The sequence below is a fragment of the Hylaeus volcanicus genome, chromosome 5, assembly GCF_026283585.1.
Source record: "Hylaeus volcanicus isolate JK05 chromosome 5, UHH_iyHylVolc1.0_haploid, whole genome shotgun sequence".
In the NCBI taxonomy this organism is placed as follows: Eukaryota; Metazoa; Arthropoda; class Insecta; order Hymenoptera; family Colletidae; genus Hylaeus; species Hylaeus volcanicus.
In genome coordinates this window covers 14335954-14363687 of record NC_071980.1, presented here as the reverse complement: position 1 = coordinate 14363687, position 27734 = coordinate 14335954, and the positions used below count along the sequence as shown (strand labels likewise).

Here is a 27734-nt window from a genome sequence, read left to right as displayed (position 1 = left end):
TAGACCGTTGGAGCGGCCGCGGTAGCGAAGGCTACGCGCTAGGCGGCCGCGCTTGTACGCGAACAAGTGACTCGACGTGCATCGAAGGACATTGACGCTGCCGCCTAGCGCGTAGCCTTCGCTACCGCGGCCGCTCCAACGGTCTACGCGCGCTCTGATTGGTTGGGGTTTTCTCTTAATATCTCCTTAACGAAGCCCCATCCGACATTTTTGCAAAGGAAATTGTTGTTCAGAATCGTCTCAGCTACCCCCCATTTCCGGCTCCTCCCCGACTTTTGGGACACCCTGTATATGTACACAGTCAGTGTAATAAGTATTCATACAGGAACTATTTATTTAAAATTATTTAAGGTAGTGATAGGTGGTGGGAAAAACCTACTTCCGTGTTATTACTTTTCCATCACGTCCCTCGATCTACGAATACGACATTTGTCACTTTTTAATGTGAAAAGTAATAAAAAATACCAACTTCAATTGGATTTCTCGCATGCCATAAAATAATACCCTCTGGGAAGCAAAAAATAAAAATGATTTAATACTGTTTAAGAATGAATGTACATACATTCAGTGAATATGTTCATACTACACCTTCAGACGTTGTCTATCTTGCATTTCGCTATTTAATAATGATGGCCAATATAATGTAGAGCTATTATTATTATTGTAATTCACTACTTTTGTAATTGTAAAATTACTCATACACTAAAAAATTTTTGCTTAACCCATAGATAAGTAAATACTTTCTGAAATATGATCCTTAAATATGTCCTAAACAATTAAGAGAAAGCACACGAAACTATCCATATAATTTAGCATTTGAAAATTTAACACTGTTCTTTAATAACTCCATCAAATATTGCCAGATCCATAGTAGAAAGGTCTCAATGAGAGACAAAACAATAGCGTAATGCGCCACTGGAATACTATCCCACGTATCACAAAAGATGCAAAGTACTCCATTGCATCCAACTCAATCTAAAATGGTAAACAATATTCAAGAGGTGCATTGATAATTACAATAGTTTACAAATTAAAAAAAAAATGTACATTCAATACCACAATTTTTTTCTTATGTATTTTGACCTACTAAACTCGAAAATCGCAAGAAAAAATTTTTCTATGGGTAGGTTTTTTATATATGAATTTTTGAATTTTTTTTCTATTTTTTTCTGAGGTAGCTTCACATTGTAGGCCATATCTCGAGTTAGAAATGTCCGATTGAGTCGCACAAGACGCCATTTTAAAGGTAATCGAATTTCCAACAATTGCTTTTGACATTATTTTCCGATCGGTTGAATATTTTAAGTGTTGCGAGCCAATATATATGAGAAACTTTGACTTTTTCGGGTAAAATAGAACACGAATATTTCTTCCATCGCAATGGAAAAATAGAAATTGACAAATTATGTCCAGTTTCTTATTGTTTACGTATAGATCGCACTTTTACGAAGAAAACAAGCTTTTGTTAAAGAAAATCTATGGATAAATACCGGAGTTAGGAACAATTGAGTAAAGGTACAAAAATTCCAATTTTACTCTGTTTTTGTATTTTTTTTCTATTAGTAGGCCAAAATACATAAAAAAAAAATTGTGGCATTGAATGTACATTTTGGCTGTAAATTAGTGTTATCTGTCGGAAAATAATAATGCAGAGCCCGGAGAACGGGAACCAACTGCACGTCTTGCGCAAGGAACCGCACTCTGACTGGTCGCATTACTAGCGATATACAATTACCCGCGGTTCTTAACCGTGTTTGCGAAGCTTCGGTTGTTAACTTTTATCGTTGGTCACGCTTCATCGTCCTGGCAAGGATACACCCAGCGGAGGCGGCATCGTAGTGCGTCGCTCCCCCCAACGTTAATTATCACGTACGTACGGATCGTTGGCTCGCTAATGAACATTACCGTACAAACAAAGTAAGGAAGTCGAGCGTGTAACTACGAGTCCATTGCCGCGGAGATTATGACCGAAGAGAGGCCAGTCAGGCATTTCCGATTGGACGCCGTGTTCCCTGTTTCCGTAATCCCTGGTGTCGAAGTCCTTGACAGTTCGTTCGCAACGGGCCTGGTAATACGGCAACGAAATTCTTTTACGACCGATGCCAGTTGCTATAGCCAGGCATGGACGATCAACGGAACAGAATCGGAACGGGCCGTGGTGCCAAGACTCATTGGAAAAGCATGGCTGAGGTCTGCGTTGGGAATTTTATCTCGATACCTCAGGGGTTGGCACACTTTCCGAAAAAAGGTGAATTATACCGTGGAGCATAATCTTGTGCCATCTACGAGATGTAAACTTTTAGGTTTCGTTATTGACGCTAGAAGATATTCTATCGAGTTAAAATATAAAATGTATACAATTAAATTTACAGACTTCGCGCACCCGCAAGAGTTGGAGGGATTGAAAATCAAGTGACAGCTTTAGCTATGTGAACCTGACCCCCGACTTCTCAAAAATTAATTTTTTTCTAGAGAAAATGATAGTATTTAGTTTGTACTTGATTGTACCACGAATAGTTTCGTTTGTACCTTCATCAATTAATAATTAAAAGAAATTCAAAAAATAAAATAAAAATCCCGAAAATTAACGAACTTCTCTCTTACGCGTATAAACAATTGCTTGTAAAATTTAAACTATTGAAGTACAAACGAAACGAAAAGCGGTACAAACGGGTACAAACGAGTATGAAAAATAGGGAAAAAACAGATTTTAAAAATCTTGAAAATTGACGTTTTCCACTTTTACGCGGATCAACAATTGCTATATAATTTAAACTATTGAGGTACAAATGAAACGAAAAGCGATACAAACGGTTACAAACAATTCTGAAAAATAGGGAAAAAACAGATTTCAGAATTCTCAATGTCGGGTGCTGATCATTTATTGAATTTTTTTTAATTTTTAATCGATAAAGGTACAAACGAAACTATTGGTGGTACGATCAAGTACAAACCAAATACTATCATTTTCTATAAAAAAAAATTAATTTTTGAAATGTCGGGTGCCAAGATCACATAACTGAGAGCTTTTAATATTTTGTAAGGTTATTTATTGCATTAATATCAACACTACAAATTTACTACAATTTTGTGCCATTTCTCATGCCATTCTCATTTTAATCAGAAAAATGTCACGGATGTGGTGATAAAAGTTTTACAATAAAAAAGTTAATAATAAAAAAGTTTTGCTAACTGACTCAGAAAGTTATCATTAGACTGTGGATTTTTATGCAAATTCATATTTTCGCAGATACAGAAAATGAAACAGTGAATACAAACTGAAATAGAGGTAGTTTTAACTTTTAAAAAAGGCAGTTTTGAGGAAGATACGTGAATTAGCGCATCATCTTCTGCAAACAGACTATTACTAAAAAAAAACATACATTTTTTTTATCTACAATATGATTTTATCAATAGGAAATTTTTTAAGTATTTATTAAAAAAAAATTTTCTGTTTTTCATTGCAAACTAGTACTGTAGTATTTGAAAACAACATATTACAGTACATTTGCAACTGATGAAACTAAATTGTGCAATTATATATTTTTATTATACTACAGAGCATGTTCTCTTAAATAAATAAATGTGTGAAAAGTATACTGGGTATAAAGAAAATACATAAATGCATTTTAAAGATTAATATGCAACTTGAAATGAATGCAACTTGAGATTAATGCCACTTAGAAGTAATAGTTTCAACAATATTTATATTCTTGAATCGTAATGTGAATATTATGTTTCAAGAAAACTTCGAAATCTCTCTCTAAGTTAGTTACCACCTTTTCGTTACGATTCAAGTTGCCTACTTAAGAGCATCAACTTCTTGACGACCAAGAAGTTGCTTTATTGCCACTTCCTCATGAACTGCAATTCCTGGTCGCCCATACGTAGCGATGGGGCCATTGAAACCGTTTCAAGCCATCTTGAGTCGAGGAGCGAAGCTCGCGAAGCCTCAAAACGTTTTGTAAGACTGTTATGATTGAATGTCTTGTAAATCCTTGAGAGTCTTGCAAATTTTGAATGATTTGAATGCCTTAAAAGTTATGAGTTTCCTGAATGTCTTCAATGTCTTGGATATCTCGAACATACCGAATATCTTGAAAATGTTACAAATCTTAACAAATGCTTAAATCTTAACACTTTATTTACCAGGAGCAAGTTGAATTCTATTGTTCTAGTATCAGTTGAATTCTATTATTCAACTGATAATAGAATTATAACTAGGTATACTTAATTGGGCCAAACTGTATACTATCGACTTGAATAATTATTTAACGACTTGTGACGTTCCTCGCAATGAATGTTTGTAAACTAGGAGATGTTCACAGCTAAATTTTGTCATTAAAATAACAAGTTTCACAGTGTATGTGTGTTATCTTTCTAATGCAATGAATGTTTTTAAACTGAGAGATGTTGATAGCCAAATTTTGTCATTAAAATAACAAGTTTCACAGTGTATGTGTTACCTTTTTAATGCAAAATTTACAATAGCGAATTTCGCTGAATTCGGCAACGAAACTTGAAGACAAAAGAACAGTGGAGCATCCTCGATGAGCACGAGTTGGCGACATACGGCTTTGGATGAATCCACTAGCGATATCTAATTCTCACGAAGCAAACATATGTGCTCGCAAAGTTGGTGTACCGATTTCAATGAAATACCCTATTATTGCGAGCGACCATCGCGGTAAATATCGTTGAGAGAACAACGACAGCCCAGTCCACGTCGAACTTAAATTCATTCAGGCGCCAAAAGGTAATTTCCCCGAAAATGAAATACGCTGCCTTTCGCGCCGCCAACGAACCGATCCGCTCGACGATTTTCCCTACGAGTTTCATTCATTCTTTACCCTTTTATTTATTCATCTCACCCTACCGTCTACCACTAACAATTCCAACACCCCCAACCACATAGCAGCTCGACGGTGTTCACCAATTTTCAGCTCTGGACCAGTCCAACCCTCAGCCGCATACGGGGAATTTTCACACAGTAGCGCCCTCTACACGCATTTTATTCGTTGCAAATTCTCAACTGACAGCTCTTTTGACACATTCTAGTTGTAATGTTGTCTACTTGTAATGTTAAAGGATTTAATTTATCAAATTGTGTACAGCAAACATTAATTCTTTGTTGAATACCTTTAAATATTTGTAAGGTTATTATTGGATAACAAAAATGGTGAAATAGATTGTAATTATAATCAACGAAAGACGATAATATTTTCGTCTAAATTAAGCTCACAATTTAGAAAATTATTGAGTAGTATTTAACATATTATTTGTAAAGGTATTAAGTTTGTAGTATTACGCAACTCTTTTCTACAAGAAATTAATTATAATACAGTAGTATCAAGGAATACGTTTCGTAAACATATTATATTTTAAGTGACGAGTGAGTTTATGAAAATGAAATAGTTCATTTCTTGTGTTAAGTTTTTTTGAATAGTATTTAACAATAATATTTCATTTAAACGATACTGCAAATAGTGAGGTTTTATTTTCAAATATGTATATGCTTCTTTAAATTTGTTTGAATATATTCGATGTCTTTATGATTAAAAAGTCTTTCCTAATCTCTAATTTACTCCATTATAATTTTGTCAGAATTAAACTAAAAATAAATTTTAATTTTGAAATGTGTCCTACATATATTAAAAATAAATTTACTCTATCAAATATTATGGTTTCTTATGTTCAAATATTATTTCATTGTCAAGAACTATTTATTTAAAAATATTATTCTATTTAAACCGTATACCATCTATATTTTAAAATAGTAATTAAAAAATCGTTCCTCTAAATTCTACTCGGTTAATAAAAAAAAATTTCATCGTTTTAATTTCGTCAATCTTAAGAATTTTGCAATATACTATCACAGATATTGAGAAGATCTATTGAACAATAATATAATTGCAATTGCAAATTTAGCGTTACAACAGGACTTTTACAATTAATTTTAAATTACCATACATCCTACAAAGAGAAATTTAGTAGCGTTGGAAATAGAATAAAGAGCAGGCCAATTATAATTCATATAAAAACTGGTGACAAGTACAATTGTAAAAAAAGATTGAAACTATTTTCAAGAATTGTTCATATCTAATAATTTTGATTTACTACCGATTTTTGTACAAATAATATTTTAAGTTATCAAAGTAAAACTACCTATTTAATTCTTTATAAATTCTTAACTACCTTTAAATGTACTGTTTAATAATTAAACAATATTGCGATATTTGAAGCTCTCCGCGACATGTTATCATTTGGAAGGAGCCACCGTCACAAAAATTGTGCTTTTCCTTTACCGTCGCCACAAAGATAATTTCTACAGAATTTTAAATCTAAAGCAACGCGACACACGGGAACGTGGTTTTCATATGCGTAGACACAGTGGAAAACTCGAATTAGGGAGAAATATTTTGGTGAAACTTCTCCACAGAATTGCTTCCAAACAGAAACGAAACGTTCCGAGTTTGCGTGCTCTGACGGAATGTTGTGCTTCTATAATTACTGTTAGTCGTGGCGCACGTATAAATTACCTAAACAACATGAGAGAATCTATTTTCGAAAAAATTTTCCAGTAGATTTTAATTTACATTTTTAAGCCTTTTACTGCTGAACAAGTTTGAATATCCAGGATTAGAAGATTATTCTTAAGAATATATTAAAATAGCGTTGCAATTAAAAAATTCTTGAATTTTTTTTAATAAGAAAAATGGTATCTTTTGTTATACACTTTGTGTTGTAATACTAATTTACCTAGGATATGTAAATTTATGTCCACAAAATATAAATTGTTGATGAGATAAGAAAGAAAAAGTCAATAACATGTAAACCAGGTATATATAATATTACACAAGTTATATTTTTCTACAATTCAATAGAATAATATAATACAAATATTTTACTAGATTGTAATAACTATTAAATTCAAAATCTTTTAATTCAGATTTAATTAAGCTTTTAAAACTTTCGGTTTAATAGGACGATATTTGAACGAAACAATACTTTAATTAAGAGCTAAGAATTCCAAATCTCTAAAAAATGCACAATACGAATACCTTAAAATTACAAAATTATTCATATCCCAGAGAGTTCCATACATACTATTGAATTAAAAATTAAGAATGAGAAAATGGGGAATGCCAAAGCAACGGTGGATTCTGCGCGAAATAATATACGCAGAAATATCATCATTTATTTGATGAATAATTTAAACAAAGCAATCAAGTACGTAAACAAAGTTGTTTATAAATTGTTATTAATGAATAATGTTAACACAATTCCGTGTTTAAATAATGTATTTCAATAAATGTGAAATTATAATTATCACAGAGATTTATTTGCAAGGCGCAAATATGAACTAATTGGATTGGTCTCGCTCTAAAACACAGAAAGGGAAAAAAAATCAAACAAATGTCGGAGAAATACATCATTAATTAATTTCGGAAAATATATATACCGGAGAAAGGTGTTTTTGGTTTGGAATGCAAGTGGAGAATCGAAGTGACTCGAAAAGTCGAATGTTCCTTGAAATGAGGAACTTAGAGAACAAGAAAGACAACGAGAGGGCAATTAAGTCTTATCGTCCGCCGCGCACAGTGTTCGCCGTTATCATTTACGCGGCTTACATGCTTTCCCCCCTTTCTAATCCCGTCTCTAGCACAACCCTCCTTTGTTCCGAGCCTTCAAATAATTATCGGTCATAACTCATGCCGCCTGAAATGAAACAGAAATCGCGAAAGGAGGTCTTTGTTTCAACATATGTTCTACCACTCACATTTTTTCCAATGAATTTTCTTGATAAACATTTTCGACAAATTTATGTGCACATTGTACTTCTTACAGGGCTTCAAAATAGTAAATAAAACATACTTTATTTTATTGTAAATGGTACGAATAAATATGAAAATAAAACAGCTCATTTGTTGCAAGAAGTTATCGAAACAGTATCTAAAATAGTATTTAATTTCAAAAATATTGAGAATAATGAGATTTTATTTTGAATAGTTGTTTCGTTTTCATTTATCGCTAGTATATTGTATAGTTTATATACTAACGGGCACTCAATGGAGTAAAATTTCAGATTTTGTGCAAATTTGAGTATTTTGTAATTTTTAGTGATACTTAAACGCATCTGAAAGGATTTTTCAAAATTTCGAAAATTATGGATTTTATAGATGTTTGAAAATGGGTGTTGCATTTTTTAAAAAAAATTATAGCTCTTGAACTAATGGAGGATGAGCTTTTGGAAGCTTCTACAGAAGATATTGAAACATCATCTAAAATTTGTTTTAGTTAAAAAGAAATTAGTTTAATCATTTTTTTTACAATTTTTTTTAACAAATGCATAATTTTTATAGCGGGTACGGTTTTTAAAATCTGAAAAAAAGTAAGCATATAGTTCCATATGTCCCCTTTCAGGAGCAACGTTTGAAAAATATTGACATTTTAAAACTGACCAAATAATAATTATTTTAAGATTATCCATACAATATGTAAGTGTAGACATTTATGTCTGCCTTTACTACACATAATAGACTACTGACACAAGATTTCATACAAGAATGTAAGGTAACCTGAATAGAGAAACTATTGGTTAATAATATGGAGCATGTATCATTGGGAACTGACTCTTCTACAATCGTATTTATTAAGTATCATTAAAGACTACAACATACTCCAATTTGCACAAAGTCCGAGATGTTACTCCATAAGAATATTGATATAGGAAGGAATATTTTAAAGAGTGTTATGTGCGTACAACCATATTGAGATTAAAAATAAATTAACTTTGTCAAATACTATTATTTTCTGTGCTATACAAGTATTTTTTTCTCAATTTATTTTTATTGTCAAAAATTATTTGTAGCCTACATTCGAATATGAAGTTACCGTATTTTGTTTTATGCTTTTGGATATGAAAGTAAAAATATTTTGTTCGTTGACATAAGTTTAGAACTGACATTCAATTAAATTATTTTTGGTAACTGTAAAATTAACAGGTATGCTAACAAGTTGTATGCCAACATTTAATAATTTTAACTTATATTAGTTCAATAAATATTTGGATCCACTTTAGTTGAGAATTTCATATCTTCAATATTCATAACTTGTAGAAGTCTGTTATTAAATTACTGTAAGCAACTTGTAAGTTTTATATAAAAATGGTAGCGAGTCCTATAAAAACTGAAAGCAATGCACTCGTTAGAAACAATAATATTAATTAATAATAATTAAACAAATACTGCATTTTTTGGTATTTATAGGTATTTATGTATACTTTATAAACACCGAACGGCACAGCGAATCGACACTTGTTTATGAATGCAAAGTAAGTAAATGCTTCGCTTTAATTGCTCTTTCACTGGCGCTAGAAACACTCAAATGCTTTCTAACGCTGAATCACATATTCATGATACTCGAGGAGCTCGTGAACCAGACGACGAATCACATATTCGAACCTAAATTAGAGTTCGTCCCCTGGTGTTGTTGGCGTAGACTTCACCAGTAATATATGTAGAACTCAAGAGCAACCTGCCTTGCAATTGCTAGTGACTAGAGTTTTACAGGGACTCCAAGTACTACTGGCCTCAATGAAACGTAAAAAGGGGAAAAGACTTGTCTTTCTCAATATGGTTCTAGTGTTTTAATGTTACGGTGAAATATCACTATGAAATGTATTCAGAAATATACTCTTTACTATACAGGGTGGTCCACGTAATTGTTTCAAGTCATAACTCCGTTATTATTGCATTTACGAAAAAATGCCAAAGGAGAAAGCTAAATAGTTCAAATTGTTCAATAAAGAAAAATAAATTGTTTCATTTTTTGAAAATATCTCGAGATCTAATAATTTTTTTCCCATGGTACCCTAATCATTTTTTACGTAAAATGAACAGAAGAATCGATATGTGTAAAAAAAAATATGCATTTCTATTTAAAGAAATGATGCAATTGTTAATTGCATATGCACTGCTGCATCTGAAAGAAATTTAAAGTCCTACAGATGTTGTGCTCTTCGAACCATTTATCTTCCTCTTTTGGCATTTTATCGAAAATGCAATAATAACGGAGTTATGACTTGAAACAATTGGACCACCCTGTATACTATAATATGTTAGATCGAGGTAAAATGATGTTCACTCTTTAATATATAATGATGAAATATATATTTGAAGTAAAGTAATAGGTATTAAAGATATACAGGGTGTCCCAAAAGTCGGGGAGGAGTCGGAAACGGGGGGTAGCTGAGACGATTCTGAACAACAATTTCCTTTGCAAAAATGTCGGATGGGGCTTCGTTAAGGAGATATTAAGAGAAAACCCCGACCAATCAGAGCGCGCGTAGACCGTTCGAGCGGCCGCGGTAGCGAAGGCTACGCGTTAGGCGGCAGCGTCAATGTCATACGATGCACGACGAGTTACTCGTTCGCGTACAAGCGCAGCCGCCTATCGCGTAGCCTTCGCTACCGCGGCCGCTCGAACGGTCTACGCGCGCTCTGATTGGTCGGGGTTTTCGCTTAATATCTCCTTAACGAAGCCCCATCCGACATTTTTGCAAAGGAAATTGTTGTTCAGAATCGTCTCAGCTACCCCCCATTTCCGGCTCCTCCCCGACTTTTGGGACACCCTGTATGTATAAAGGAATTCACTCATTCGCCTGCGGCGCTACACCCTACACGTGCTCTCACGTACTGCGCAGTCCTTCAGCGCTTCTCTCTTGTTCTACACACATAATATACTATATCTATACTATTCCCTTTTTGAGCCAATCAATTGTCCTCTAAATCTAGAGACGCGGTAGCGTCTCGACGCCAAGTACATGAAAAATTATACGCCACCGTGTATACTGGCGCTGGCGCTACCACGTATCTTTTACTAATAAAACTGCGATTCCAACCTAACCCGAAACTTCTGTCATTAATATCTCGTCACGCCTGCTGTATTTTCTAAATATAAAGACATTTTTCTAATGTAAATCGCATATAAGCTTTCTAATAAAACCAAAATCAATAAAATCGGTCTATGTACAACTGAGATATCGTAACACATAATTTATTGTATTACAATAATATAGAAAAAGAGAGGTCAAACTTAATCCTTTAATTTATCAAAAGTACCTATGACACATGACAGAAAGTCTTGTTGCATTTAAATGTTACTGATAAAGTGATTACATTTTTTCTTTAATAAATGTCTTGCAATGAGACTTCCTGCAATGCGTTCCGCGTACTTTTGAAACCTTAATTAAAGGATTCAAACTGATCTCCCATTTTCTATTATTTGAAGACATTCACTATACAAATTATCTTTGTAAAAAGAAGTGAGATCCCCATAAAAAACTTCAAAAAAGTAAAAAAATTACGCCAAGTACATGAAAAAGTGGAGGACTTAAGGAGTAATCATAGAAAAATAGAAGATCCCCCTACAAAAATTGAAGAAAGTAAGAAAAGAAGTGAAATCGAAATGAGCTGCCAGTACATGAAGATCCTTTCCAGTAAAGTGCAAGGTGACACAATGTAACATAATATCAAATTCGGTGCTTTCCAACTATGCGCAGCTAAAATCCTGTGTTCAACAGTGCAGACGTTCAGGCCCTAATGACATCTCATGTAGACAGACTGCTCCGCACTTTGGCGGCGAAATGAAGAAGCTAAATAGTGTATCAACCACAAACTGAGACTGTTTAGACATTTGCCTAGATGTCCATGACCTGGAAGTCAAATGCTTGGCGTGGCCAGGCAAAGCAATCTCAGATTATCAATACCCATACTTTCTCTCTCGCAGACTTTCTCATAATTTGTCAACTTAAAACTTTGTCAATATGAGTACATTTTCATTTTATTGTGTTTTAAAATATTTCTAAGGACATTCATTGACGCAGATACCCCTCCTCTCACAGGCTTTCAGATAATTTGTCAGTTTAAAACGCTGACAATATGAGTACATTTTCATTATTTTACATTTTAAAATAATTCTTATTCATCAAAACCTTGACCTTGCCTGGCCACGTCAAGCATTTGACTTCCATGCCACGGATATCTAGGCAAATCTCTAAACAGTCTCAGTTTGTGGTTGATACACTATTTAGCTTCTTCATTTCACCGCCAAAGTGCGGAGCAGTCAGTCTACATGAGATGTCATTAGGGCCTGAACGTCTGCACTGTTGAACACAGGATTTTAGCTGCGCATAGTTGGAAAGCACCGAATTTGATATTATGTTACATTGTGTCACCTTGCACTTTACTGGAAAGGATCTTCATGTACTGGCAGCTCATTTCGATTTCACTTCTTTTTTTACTTTCTTGAATTTTTTTAGGGAGATAGTACAATACAGTAGAAAATAGATATGCATCCTCTATTTCAGTAATTTTTATGTGTCGTTAAATCGTGAATGCTTCACTTTGTCTCGGTTATTCCTACTCGTATAAAGTGGAAACGGTTATCAAATTAAATTAAATGGTACAACGAACGTCAACGGGGGGTAAGGATATCCGTGTACTTCGTTATTTTTTCGAGGAACGAAAATCAAGTTGCTTTTATCTCGGGGCCGTGTCAGGTGAGGGCGTTTTAACGTGGCTACATTTATTGCCATTAGACTCTCCTGCCGCATCGCGACGAATCGCATGTACGAATATAAATGAAGTTATTCGTTACCATGTAATTTGCGAGGACAGCAACGATGTGTCCCGCTCGCTGAAGAAGAGCGGAATTACAGAGGAGCGAAATTGTGCATTGTTCAGCGGTAAAAAGCGGAACAGGTAGCGGATGTTCTCGAGCTTGAAATTCATGGTCGATGGTCCACGCGTGTACATATGTTTTTGGCAAAAAGAAAGAGGATTACAGCGGTAGCGGCAATAAACGTGACCAGGTTTTTACTTGTTCGGTGGCAACTCGTACACGTGATCTAACGTGGGCGATATTTTTCTAAAACGACCAGTGCACGTTTCCTTTGAGAATAAAAATTAATACAGCGACGATCAATCGCGCACGTGAGTTTCGAAGACGTTGCCTTTGGCAGAAATGATTGTGTGGAAACAATCGACGTTGATGGACCTATGGTTTTCATGCGTTTTTGCGCACAGGAACTAAAAATTACATTTATATTTATTTATTTATTGTCGCATCAGCTTGTAAGCCATTAGCGACCACTGCAAGTTACATGTTCAACATTTAAATACATTTATATACATGCATGAGTCATAATGTAATTAAAATAAATACGGAATGAATTATGGTTGAAATAACTAATTCTTATATATAACAATAATTATAAATTCTATTTAACATTAAACGTATATTTTAAAAGGTTTTAGTGTCTAGGTAATTCTTGTTTATATTTCTTTGGATATTTTCCCAGATAGCACCGGACGTCCCATGGACGTCCATTTTATGTCCAGTTTACGTCCAAACGTCTGACGTCCGTTGTCGGACGTCCTTAGGTCGTCCATGGAACATAAATTTTGTACGTCCCAGGGACGTCCGGCCGGAACGTCCTGCGAACGTCCATGGGACCTAAATTCTGTACGTCCCAGGGATGTCCGCTCTGAACTTTCTAGATTTAGAGAAAAATACTTATTTTTAAACAAAATAAATATTATTTAATAATATTCTTTATAATATAATATTTATTCAATATTTAGAACAGAATATTTTTTTCCGAATATAATACATATTTACAATTAATAAAATACACTATTTACAATTGTAAATTAATATTAATTAATTAATATTATTATCCCAGATAACATCGGACGTCCCATGGACGTACAGAGAACGTACAGAAAACGTTCTGGGAATGTCCACATCGGACGTCCCAGGGACGTACATAGAATGTCCACGCCGGACGTCTCAGGCACGTCCTGCGATGTAACTGGGACGTTCCAGGGACGTTCACAGGACGTTCAGGGGACGTTTGGACGTTATCTGGACATCCATGGGACCTCCCGAACGTCCAGTACCGGACGTCTTATGAACGTACATAAGACGTCCCTGTGCTATCTGGGTTTGTTCTTTTTAAACAAGATATAATTTTTTATATGCATTTCTTGTCATTTAAGCTGATCTTCAGGGTGGTTAGTTGGTTTCGTATTTCTTATATAATATTATGCATTGGACATTTTTCTAGTATATGTTTTACTGTGATTTTTTTATTACAATATTTGTTTTACGCTTTTATTAGGTTTTCAGGATTGAATACAAAGAATAGCGAGTATCAATTGGGGATCAAAGATAATTACAGCTTTTGTCAACTATTGCGAGTCGTCAATTTTACTGGTCCAGATAACAAATTGTTCGTTACTGTTTGCGCAAAATATAAGTATTGATACTTAAACATTTCATATTGCAGGTGATTATATTGGACAACAATTACAAATTGAAGCAATTATAAAGATATCTGATTTGATATAATATGGATTTAAATTTTCAGTGAATTAATTTATTTGTTTATTTTATAGCATAAAATAATAGTATAAAATTTATACATACATTCAACAACATTGAACATATATATTTATTCTTGTCACCTGCAGACAACTTGCAAGGCATTTACTTTGATATTTTAGGTTGATAGTGATAACAATATTGTTATTGGTTATCAGAGATATTATATAATTAAGACGTAAACGTCATCTTGTGGAATAATTAATATTATTTGGTAAAATGTCGATGTATTAGATGAAATTAAAATATTGGAGATTAACTATAAAATAAATTATATTCGTGCTAAGAATAACAAGCACCATTTGCATCTATGCTAGTAACAGAAGTTTTTCAATTAAAATTACTTGCAACTTTCAATAGAATCAGAATTAATTGAATTTATGAATTAATTTTACATTTGAGAATTCCTTTGAAACATATATCAGTATATACTCTTTAGTATACTTTTAAAAGTTCAAATTGTAAAATATCTACGTTTTGACATTTACTTTAAATTTTTCCACCAACTTAATGAATATACTAATATTATGATCACCATATGTTTTTAAATCCATGTATTCCTCGTATTTGTAGATTACTAAAAAATAGTAATCTGAAGATTAAGAATTCTATTGATATATAATTGAAAACGTAATTATATTAGAGCTATGTATTATTATACATTGCTATTATATTGTACGATTAGCGTATTAGGAATGGAAATTGCATAACAGTAATAAATCTCGCATGTGGTTTCAAATGCTAATTAGTAAGAATCTACGATAAAAGCACAGAAGCCATCATACATATTTATTCTGTTACTACTCGCCCATTTCATCGCCTCACAGCATTTTTCACCATACAGTAAAGTTTCCATAAATGCACAAATATTTCTACCATATATGCACACATATCTCTACCATATATGCACAAATATCTCTGCCATAAATGCACAAATATCTCTACCATAAAAAATAATTATAACCAAATTCTTAAGTTAAATATTCACTAAAAAGTGACCTTATTCCGAAGGCTCTCGAAAGGTTGTTACTCATGAAACAAACAGGCTTGGATACATAGTCGGTACACTTGCCGGAGATCGGAATTACGTATTGTACGGCAGTAAAACGAGGGTGGACGATAGTGAATGGCAGTCGTATAAAATCCTAGAGGCAGGAGAACGGGGCCGGGGAGCGGGAAAGCAAGGAATAAAGTGTTAGGACGTTCAGTGGCAGCGTTCTGGCGCTAACCACTGGCGATCGTGGCCCTCTTTTTTTACGTCGAGTGGCGGAACACCGCGTATAAAACCCGTTGTGTATGTACGAGAGCGTGTCAGCAGAGGCTGTCGAGACATTTTAGTGTCTGAAAGCGACACAAGATGCGGTTCTCCGAAACAAACGCGTCAAACCAGTTTTTCGCGTCTCTATCATCTTTCCCAACCGAAGCCGCACGAATTTTTACGTTTCCACCTCTACCAAAGAAACATGAACATGTAACATTGGAAATCGATTTGCTGTAAGTGTGAATTTATAAATTTTTAAATTATTGAATTATTGACGTTTCCAAAAACTAACGTTTGGTTCGTTTAGCATATAGTTTTGAAAGACATACACGTACACCCCCATAAATATTCATAAGTATATGGACACATACCACATTCAATAAATAATTAATATACATCGTAAATTATTACTATCCAAGTTTTGGTTGGTAAATTCTATTTTGGATGCGTATTTGGTAACATTTAATAATATTAAATGGAATAATATTAAAATTTTGAGTGACATAGGGAAATTATGCGATTATTTAGACAGAAAAGTTTAAAAAAAATGTCCTAGATCTAAAAAATATTCATGTCAGGATATTACAAAATAGATAGAAAAATTACTTTGGATACTATGAAGAAATTAATAACTAGGTTATCAAGATTGATAAAAGAAGTTTTAAGAGCACAAGGCAAATACATTGATAAAAAGAAGATTGAAAAATTGTTAATATTACTGGCGAAACATTGAATAAACTATTGATAAAATATATTCTCTAATACAAATATTCTCAAACTAAATATATAAAACACAAATGGTATTCTTTAATACATGTCACGTCATTAAGCAAAGAATAGGGTAAAAAATTTCTAATAAAAGCAGAAAAATATGCGGTAGTGCGTATTGCAACAACGCAAACTCGACGGTAACAGGTACTAATTGCTGACGACTGTACATCTGTTTGCTGCTAGGGTAAAAGACAAACATAAAATGCCTTGTATATCTACAATGAACGACTGAAGCAACTCTTCTGAACGCTCATGCAATATTTTTAGTGAAATAATACGTAATTAGAAACGATGCGGTATAATTTTGGTATAGACTTACAAGTCTTCCGAGAACCATGTCCCTCTGAGGCGATGGTGGTCTAACTCTTAATTACCAGTGCTACCAAACACCCCATAAACTTATTTAATGTATGTGCATACATTTCGTGTCATGAATACAAAATTACCAACATATTAAAGTGAACTTCAGAACCTGAGTGTTGACGTAAATATGTCGGTGCATGCTGTTTGTGAATTACTTGCTCGCATTATATTTAAAAAAAAGAAACGTTAAATACGACTGTGTACTACGATAGAAAGTAATTAAGGTAAAGCTAGCTTATATGGCAGCAGGACGTACGAATGTAGTAGAGGAAGATTTATTTAAGATTTAATTAAGGGTCAGTGGCCATTAAGCTTTTATGTATTCCGTTCCGAACTTCTACATTGGGATCATTTCTAGAAATATAGGAGCAAATCTAAGTGCAAATAACAATCCTTGAAAAAATTGACCATATATTTTGTTATAACCAAATATAATTTTCATATAAATTATTTATTAACCTTAGCTCCATGTCAATTATAATGCATACGTACATTTATACTCATCATTAATTATGATTACAAATTCAATACTTTTAACTTTGTGTAGAGATTATTTCTTTTTTTTTTTTTTTAATTATTCTGTACCAAATTTTGGCGTCAATTATTGTTTCATAACTAATCAATGATCATTGTTTGAAAATTCGTTGTATTTCTGAAGATGATATATTAGAGGATCAAAACATAGAAACCTTGCTTAAAGTATAAGTTTTTCTTTTTTATTAAACTTGAACTCCTTAACAATTAATACATTTTTTAAAGACGGTGTCGTGAAAACAACCCAGAAGAAAACGCATCGTTTCAGAAAACGGTGAATTAACAATTTAATTATACCTCCTAAGTAGCCACCAGAGGCCATAAAATGCTCTGATATAATCCAAAGGGTCAGAAACAGAAACAAAATGTTACAAGACACGAGGCAACGCGAGCCACTTAAAAACCAAAACGATGAAACACCAACGCAGAGAGTATTAAACCGTGTGTCCGCAAAAAGAAAACGAAACAAACTAAAAAGTCTATTTAGCCGAAAGAATATACGGGGGAGAGAAGGTAGAATATAACCTGTTAAAGAGTGAAACTCGCGAACACAAGTTAATAGGAAGTCGAGGAAACGTTTCCAGGATGGAATATCTGACGATTAAAAAGCATTCGCAAGGATTTTAATAAATCCTCAAAAACGAAGCTCATAAAAGTCGCAATTCAGACGTCCGCGCCTGTATCCTGCTCGCAGATATTCCGTTAGCGGTCTCGTTCCGCGAATCGTTTCGGGGAAAACAGTTATTCGTGAAAGACACCGCGTATTAAACGGGCGTGTATGAAAACCGTGCCACCGGTGCATTTATTTGTCCAAGGCGAGAAAGGGGACGGGGCCGCGGGGCCCCCCGCCCCGCGAAGGTTGGCGTAGTTTTGCAAACGATGCAGATCCACCCTCGTTTATGTCGGTCGCTCTTCGTACACGGCTGTCATCGCTCTTTTTTTTCCGCGTAACGACAATTTGCGGTTTGCTGGCGTATCTGTCACCTTGCCTTTTTCCGTTATGGACATTTATGGTTTTTCGAATGCGGACAAAAATCGAGCGACTGCCCGAAATCCACGTGCACGCCGTTGGAATTGCAAAATTCTGAAAGGACGCTAAAGCGTCTGACGGATAGCGTGCATTTTACGCGTTGGGCTTTATGCTTGTCGGAACGGACGGTATTTCAATATTAACGTATCCAACAATTTTCCATTGAATGAAACCGAAACATTATTTATATCGTTCAATTAAGGGTTTTTTTTAAATCAGTTTCGAGACAATTTTACTGATTATTTTGCAATTTATGTATTCGACATACAGTTTTAAAATGTGGTACTTTTATTTATTCCTTTGCTCTCGAGTATCCCCAGGAAACATCGTGTAGCAAATTTTGTTAGTGCTTTTTTTTCCTGGGGAAATTTTTTTTAAAATACATGTTCTCTTGTAGTTGTCTTATTAAAATTGCACGAGAAAGCAAACCAAAATATGGTGTATATACAGAGATTTAGAGAAAAATCTATAAGCAAGTGTTACTTGGAAAGGGTATGAAGTAAAGGGTTTCCTAAAAGAGGCTTCAGGGTTTTGTTTTTAATAACACAATATGCCTGTCAACGTGGCATAGTAGACACTTTTTAGAGAAACACGTTTAACGTTTCGTGTTCAATCAACCTAACGTGATATAACAGATTGTATCATCAGCAATTGACGTTTTTAAAAAATATAATTTAGTAAGAATACTTTTAAAACCCCAAGAAACAAGAGTATTAACAAAAAAAATTTATTTTTCAAACAATCAAACAATCAAACAATAATACATGGTGTTCCTAAAGTTAAATTTGCATAAACATTCATGGTTTAGTTATAAATCTTAAGACGAAATATAATATAAAAGATGTAAGAAGTACATAATCCTTTCTTTCTTTTAATAATTTGGCATATGAAGGATCAGGAACATCTTCCTATTGTTCAACAAGATAAGAATCATTTTCAAAGATGAAGAAATGGACGATTGCTTGAGAAACAACTTGATGCAACATCAAGGGAAGACAAGGTAAGACCACGCGCGAAAGTATTGGAACGTTAGGTGAAAATAGCACGCGGGGAGAAAAAGGACACGCAACAATACGTGGACCATTCCCCGGATCCTAATGACGTAGTCGGCTTTCCTGCCCGCAACCAGGGATAACCGTAATGGTTTTATTCGTTTCACTTATACTCGAGGTTCTCCTGATTTAGGGGCCCTAAGTACCGTATCCGTTCCGCACGGTTTTCCTTTCGTATCGGCGCGATACGAGTTTTCCAAGGAACATTCAATTCTTTCTGGGGAAATTCTCAGCACACGCTGCCTCGGTGTGAATCCTTCGATAACGAGAGCCTTATGGGAACTTCGAATAACCTCCGATGGTATACTTTTCGAAGGGAGAAATAATGATCAAGCTGAGAGAGAATATATGAAATCATTTTGTGAAGCAATCACGCTTCTGCGGATAAAATAATTTGTAGAGATAGCACTTGGTATTCATATTTTCGAGTGTGTTTCTCTTGGTAATTTGTTTTTAATATCTATGAATTCAACAGACCACATGTCTTCATTGTCCGAAAGTTTAACGTCGTCTGTTCCATTTTTCAATTTTATATAATCTATACTAATACAGGTAAAGTTTGTTTGAACACAGGAAGAAAAAACGTCGACTCTTCATAGACGCCATCTATGCGCCATGGCGGTGCGCATGCTCTAACAATAGAAAGCTACAATACTCCTGAGTAACATAGGCTATGTTTTATTTTGATAAAAATACGTTTCAATGTGAAATCTCAAAATTTGTAAATCAAGTCGGAAGAAAAGCGTTGCTTGTCTATCTTATCGACGTACGCTGACCAATATAATAATATTGGTTATGAATAGATCTAAAAAAGTCAGCGACACGATATACCTAGCTTTTATATTTAGACCACAATAACGTTTTTTATGTTAAAAATGAATTTAAAATTATAACGTGAACTTTAAGGGTGCTTATTAGGTATAATATATTAGTCTTTATAAAAAAAGAATGATTTTATCAGTTTGAAAATGTCATGAAGATAAAATGTGCCCTGTACAGCATGTTATTTGGTCGCATAGTTTAGAAGATAATGAAAAATGAAAATAATTCACAGAGAAATGAATTAATAACAGATCATTAATCACACGATTGTGTTCGTCATTAACATTTACATTTAAAAATCTATCGCTACTCTACACGCAGCTAAATGGGTTTATCTGTTACGAACCACCTAACTACATATTTACATAAACATTGCAATAATTATTGCACCTACGTGAATAAGAATAGTATTCTATATAATACATAGTAACTAGTAATTACATACGAGTAATATAAAAATGCAATGAATATGAGGATTCACATTATGTTGAAGAAATATAATATGTCTATTATAATATGTATTTTAAATAATATATTTTATTAATACTGGATCAAGCATTTACCAACATTGAACAACAATCTCCCAGATTCATTGTTTCACGTAGCTCTATTATATCTTCACCAGTGTTGCAATGTAAATGTAAACAGTTAACAGGGTAACGAAAGTTCAATTAGTAGAGTATTTCAATATTGAAATACTGAATACTGTAATGAGAGACTACATATTATACGAACCTGCTATTTCTCTTTTAAATCGAGTACTTATTAGTCATTCATACCTCGTTGCAAAATGCGCAAACAGTAATGATATTTGGTTTATATAAATCTTTAGATATTGGAGAACATATTAATAACAAGAAATAAAAAATTTACATGTTTATGTTTCTAATGTGTGATAACATGCTGCCGATATGCCTCAAGAGACACTTTAGACATTATGCTTGCTTGTTTATCTTCTCAAATTACACCATTTTATACTAAGTGTGCTTATACACATATGTACATACATATAATATATATGTACCTTTTGCATATAAATGCCATCACCATTTTCTTTATCTTCTCTCTACATATTTCAGTGTACATACTATATTTTGGTTTCCTTTTTCATGCCATTTGAGTAGATGACTTCAAGAAAACATACATTATTAAAACAGTTGTGCTTACGGTAAGTTTACCGCGAATAATCTCATATAAAGTACGGCAGACTTACTTAGGAGGACCCTTTGCACCTCGAAAGGAACATCCGAGTGAAAAGATTTAAATTAGAATTAACCGTAACATAACACGAGATACAAAAATTTACAGACTTCGCCCACACGCAAGAGTTGGAGAGATTGAAAATCAAGTGACAGGATATCTCACGACTAACTGACCGCGAACCACCACCAACTGCACCATACTTAATGATTTCCCGCGACAGGACATTTTTATTTTTCCGAAAACCCCTTTATTGGTTTTTGATTATTGACGTACTAAGAACCAATTGTAACGGAACATTCTTTTGTTACTACAGTCAAATCTCCTTAAATACATAAATTTCTCTACGATAAATGCACAGAAGTCATCGTACATATTTATTCTGTTACTACTCACCCATTTCATCGCCTCACAGCATTTTTCACCATACAACGGGACATGAATTTCGGCTGTTCGAAAATAAAAAGATTTTCAATCTTAGAAATTCTCCAGTAAGATGCGCACCTGCGTATAACGTTAATTACTCTACAGTTCAACGATTGTATCTGGGTAATTCATCGCAGAAAAAGGGCTAGAAGTCGGACTCGTTGAAATCGCACATTGAAGATCTAACGGAAAGACACGCATCCGTTCTCATTAGTCGAGGGTAGCCGATAAAGTCCGCGTGGAAGCAGTTTTTCCCTTCTAATTAGAGTCTGGCCTTCATTTTGCCGAGAGGAGGCTTCGAAGCGAACTTACCGGCAAACTGTACGGATTTTTCTCGAAACCCAGCTGCCGGTTGCGTAAAAAGCGTTGGCGCAAGAACCGCCACGGCCAGCAGCAACAACTGTCGACCATTGTATCCGCATTAGGTGCGTCCCGACGCCTGTGCAGTGCCTCAAAGAACGACGACGGTTGGCGTCGTCTACGGCTGAGTTGTATTTTATAGCACGGCTCGCTCGTCCTTTCCGCAGCTACAGTCTCCTTCCACTTTTCTCATTTCTTTTCTCTTGATTTCCCACATCCTTCCTTTTATCTTCCTTCTAGATATAAATCTCCTTCTACCGCCTCTTGTACTTTTCTGGACCACTCTGCTCTGTATCTCTTTTCGTTTGTTCTTATTCCTCTCGGTGTTTTTTCTTTCTTTTTTCCTCTTCTTTTTACACGTCACTCTACATTCATCCTTTCGTTTCTCATCTAGTTTCCATTTCTCGCACATTTTCCTCTATTGTATACAATAAGTGTCTTTCCTGTTAACTATTTTACGGGGATTATGCAATAAAAGTAAAGATGTCCTTAGGAACAAATAACAGAAGTAAGTATAAAAGAGAAAATTTACGGGTATAAATTAATGTAGAAAATTAACTTGTACATAGTGTAAATCAATCTTTTGTTGTTACAGGAAAACCCAATTACGCCTTTAATTTAAACCCTTCAATTATCAAATTGATTTGAGTAAAGATTATTACATATTTATAAAGGAAAATAACATGGTGAAATGTGAGAGTACTATATGTAAACATATAAACAAAATCTAGTATGGACTGCATAACATTGTCACATATAAACTAGTTTAGAAAAGAACAAAGTATGAACAAAATTATAAAAGTTATAAGAAATATTGCCGCATTATTTTACCCTGTCGCGACACTTTCCTTTCGTAATAAAATATTTTAAATTATGTTTCAGTTATTATAACACACGTTAAGATAATTATATTTCATTTCTCTGCGTATTTCACGATGAAATTTATATTTTTCGTTTTCTTCCTTCAATAATTTTTAAAATGGTTCAAAAGCGTTCTGTGAAAATAATAAATGGCTTGTTACAGATGCAATAAATGTTATTGACATTTTATTTATTTTCACCCCAGATCACGTTACCAAACAACCAGAAAATTGTCGAACAAACTGTATAACAAATAATAACCATTTCGTTATTATATAAAATGCTTCCATATTACGTCTGTACGAGTAATTTGGAAAGATATATAAAATGTACATTTATTCTAGCGTATTTGTTCATAAAACGATGTGGCTGGCGTGTGATAATTCAATTTTGCAAAATATAAATAAAATCGTAACACGAAACTTCCATATTTTCAAGCATAAAGTTCTATTTTTACAGGACATATGATAAACAGATCCAGTCGTTCTCTTAATACAATTTTAATACTGGAATGTACATCTATAAAACATTCGGTTTCTTACACAAAAAATCTATTCGCAAAGACATTGTGCTTTCGCGCAGGAAGTTGCAACTATTTAATCGTGTTCCTTTTCTGTTATCCAATTTGTCTACCAACGTATGTTTCTTCGTTTTGTAGACCGGAAGTCTTTCCATCCAAGAAGTCTTTTTACCCAATAATTCTCTAGTTTTGTTTTTTATTTGTTAGAAATAGAAACGACAAATGGATCGTACTTCAGAGAACAAAGCAAAATCTCGGAGTAATGGAACATTCTCAGTTAGAAGCTTTCATAATGAATCTCAGACATTTTTTTGGACAGGAATATGAATTATCTGCTGATGAATTAAATTTTATTGTTTGCTGAATTAATGACAAATCAAAGGGAGAGAACAACAAATTTAATAATCGTAATTTAATCATTTTTAGACAATTAACAGTACAATTAATAATTGAAAATACTAGAGTACTACATAGAATGGGCTACATTGTCCTTCTTAGTTAAAATGTCCTACTAGATTAATGAATCGTTTATTAAATTAATTGTTATATTTATCATACTGATTATAAAGTGTTGATTAAATTAGTTAAATTTAGCAGAGAAAAACAAGGATGGCACAAAGAAAATGATAAAACTTTTCTTGAAACGATATTTAAAACTCTTAGGACAATTAAGAATGTGTTTTTGTTTCTGAAATATTATTTTGCACGATATATTATGTAACTAAAAAAATTAATTCCATACATGTAATTAATACATCATTTTTAAGGACATGAAGTGCTCTCTTATAGACTACATAATTTGAATTAATTGGAGTATAAAGTAACAAAATTAAAGAATTCTATTATTTACGTTGGGAGTTTTTTATTTATTTATTTATGTTATTCGAATTTCCAACTAAAAAAATAAATAGACTCGTGGACCATTCAAGAATCCTGTTAAAGACTTAAGAACAACAAGAAAAACACCTCGTTATTCCTCCTAGTCAAATTAAACTGGAAATTCATTAAATTACCGTGCATTTAATTAAAAGAACAGTTAACTCCGAGTCGATCAAAATGCTCGTCTTCGCTTCCATTTCCTTTTTCTGCTTCCATCCGTGCCGTTGGTGTTTGAACAATTTCATTTCGTACTACTTTCGTGACAGGAATCCAGTTTCAAAAGCAAAGGAGAAATGGAAGGGAAATGAGGGACCAGGGCAGGAAAGGGAAAAGGAATGATCGTTACGAATTTCAACGATTCACTGATCACAGCGATCTATACGTGCACGAATAGTACGATAGATTGCATGCTAAGTATTATGTTCTGGCAGTGCTTTGTATTCAGTCGACGCCATTCAATTATTTCTTATTTCGAATTGGCAGTCGTTTTTAAAAAATGTTAGCCCTCTATTATCACATTAACGTGGTCTTTATGTATTAATATTGTTTCGGATTATGAAATTATTTAAGGTGATTTAATATATCATAGTGCACATATAGAAAGAGACACAAACATTGCATGCTGCATTTGACCATTGTGTTCCAATCTTCATGGATTTCTTTCTGAAACTGTCTGTTTCCTGGGAAAAATTACACGTTCTCCAATTTTATAAATCTGGCTCTAGTCTTAGCTATATAATATTTTGTTATATTGTAATAATATTAAAATAATTTTAGTAACATTTCTTGTCCATATATCTTTAATACCCACCTATTGTTCAGCTGTATATAATTATTTCACAATAAATGTATCAGAATAAATTGCAACACATTTTATTACAGTACTGAGGAATTAGAATAGGGCTAAGGAATTTTGTAGCATTAGAAACTTTTCAATAATATAGTTAAACTCATCGTTCACAGTTATTCTCGTTTTAAAAGAGAGAAATGGACTATTTTCTATTAAAAAATGAATTAAATGAATTATTTTCTATTAAAAAATAATATTCAAGTCTACGTATTTACGCTACAATACAAAACAGATTTGAAGAATTAAGTTCAGAGAATATTGACGTTGCAGAGTTAAAGAAGTAAATATTGAGTAGTAAAAAAATTGTTGAACCTACAACTTTCAATGGAAATTTGGATTTCAGTCGCTTCTGGTATTCAGTACTTTCATTTCCAACAGCAAGGTATGTTTCTACGTTCTATTCCATCGTAGACAATTCCTTGATCCGCCCCTCAAAAGAACATAACGCGCAATATAACTCCACTTCCACAATTTCAAAACGTATCGGTTCGCGAACAGAAAAAAAGCCGAAATTTGAATACTATGACAAAAAGTGTATCGGAAATCAATAATCAATCTTGCGGGCTGACTCGACTTCTACTTCGCCAGTTATCCACTATCCGTGCAAATTAATCGATCATCGTTATTGAAATTTCGAAAGCATGGAAAAAGCACGTTAAAGGAGAGGCGAGATTGTGATCAAGAGTAAACATGGAACGGGACCGCGGAAGAAGTACAGCGGAGCGAGGGGAAAGCAGAGATGAAAGCGGGATAAAAAAGTCTAGGAAGAGAGACGGAAAGGGCGGGAACGAGAGAGACGAGCATAAAAGTAATTAATTTCGTCACGCCAATTCTATTTGCTCCACGTCGCTTCCAACCCCGCACATTCGTCATCGTGCGTCCACAAAATTATTCGAATGGCAGAGGTGAAAGAATCCACTCCTGCATACCACGTGCGGAAGCCGCTTGCGGCGAAATTGAAGGCAGAGGCGCGCCCGGATTTAATAGCGGACAGATTGTCCACCCAACTCGTTCCAGTTATCGATAACTCGCTGATGCGATACTTCGCTCGGAAAGAACGTTTCTCTGGATTCAATTAAAGCAATTCTTCTGCAACATTTCGAAATTCTTGCTGCCCCAAGATACTTCAAATCACTTTAGAAGATATCTGCACGAGTCACTTTATTGAAATTTGAGGTACGAGCATTTGATTTCGGTACTTTCGATGATAGTGATCGATTCTATTAAAACTTTGAGACTAAATCTGGCTCTTTTATGCTAACCTGTCACGATTTTTAGGAAATCAAGGTTAAACGTGTCAAAAGCTCATTACTATTTTGGCATCCGAGGTGACCAGAAGGATCTTGACAAATGTAGTTTCCTATTCGCTACAACATACAATATAACAAAATACATATTGTCCTTGTAAAAGGCAGTAAGACCAAAAATTTGTATTTCTATTGTTTAGTAAATAATTAAAAGAATTAGGAGTACTCGTGAAATTAATTCGTATATACCAAATCGTTTAATGTATTCCAGTATTCAATGACCTTGACAAAACTTAAAAAGAATGAAGATAAAAAACAATACTTCCTTTCACAGCATCCCTCCTTCAAAATTATTCATATTATTCCACAAACAACTCTCATATCACAAAAGAAACAAGGGAAATATTTAGGTTGCCCTCTCTCTTCATCTGGGACACTCTGTATATTAGATGCAGATAGTAATTTTGTCTCTTTACATTCAATCGTATATAACTTGTGGTTTAAGTAAAAATATTTACTCGTCATTTTGTTAATTTTTTGCCTTCATATTAAATTATGTATAGCTCTAGTTTAGACAGAAATATTTACTGGTCATTATATTAGATTGCCTTAGATTTTACTGCACAATGTAATGTTTAATATTTCAATAATTATTTACTATTCAAATATCCCTGACATACTCATACAATTCAACTCCATAAATACATAATACATAATACATACCTATGTTACATGATCATAATAATTCTAATAGATTCCGTATTATTTGAAACTTAAATCATGTGAAAATTTTAATATATTTTCCACGTTCCATTTATAATAAATGTTGAATGTTTTAAAGTTGGTAGATGTCGATATTTAGAAGAAAAAATGTAGGGGGGTAAAAATTCAATGAAAAGAATTAAAAATTACACTGGCCGGCAAAACGATAGGGACACTTCTTCAAACCGTCGTAACTATGGGAGTTTTCAACCGATTGAAATGAAACTGCGTGAGGAGTACTTCTGAAGTGTCCCCTAGACGTGTGTAAAGTTGCATTGGCGAGGGTTGATGAGAAGGGGTTAATTCACCCCCTTAAAGGGGGGCGCGTCGAAAAACATCACTTCTGAA

At 33.8% G+C, this 27734-nt stretch overlaps 1 protein-coding gene across 1 annotated transcript in view; it reads right to left on the bottom strand.

Annotated features, from left to right (window-relative positions):
- Positions 1–27734, bottom strand: part of LOC128876487 (E3 ubiquitin-protein ligase MIB1-like) — a 605287-nt gene that overhangs the window by 538574 nt on the left and 38979 nt on the right. The window lies entirely within an intron of this gene.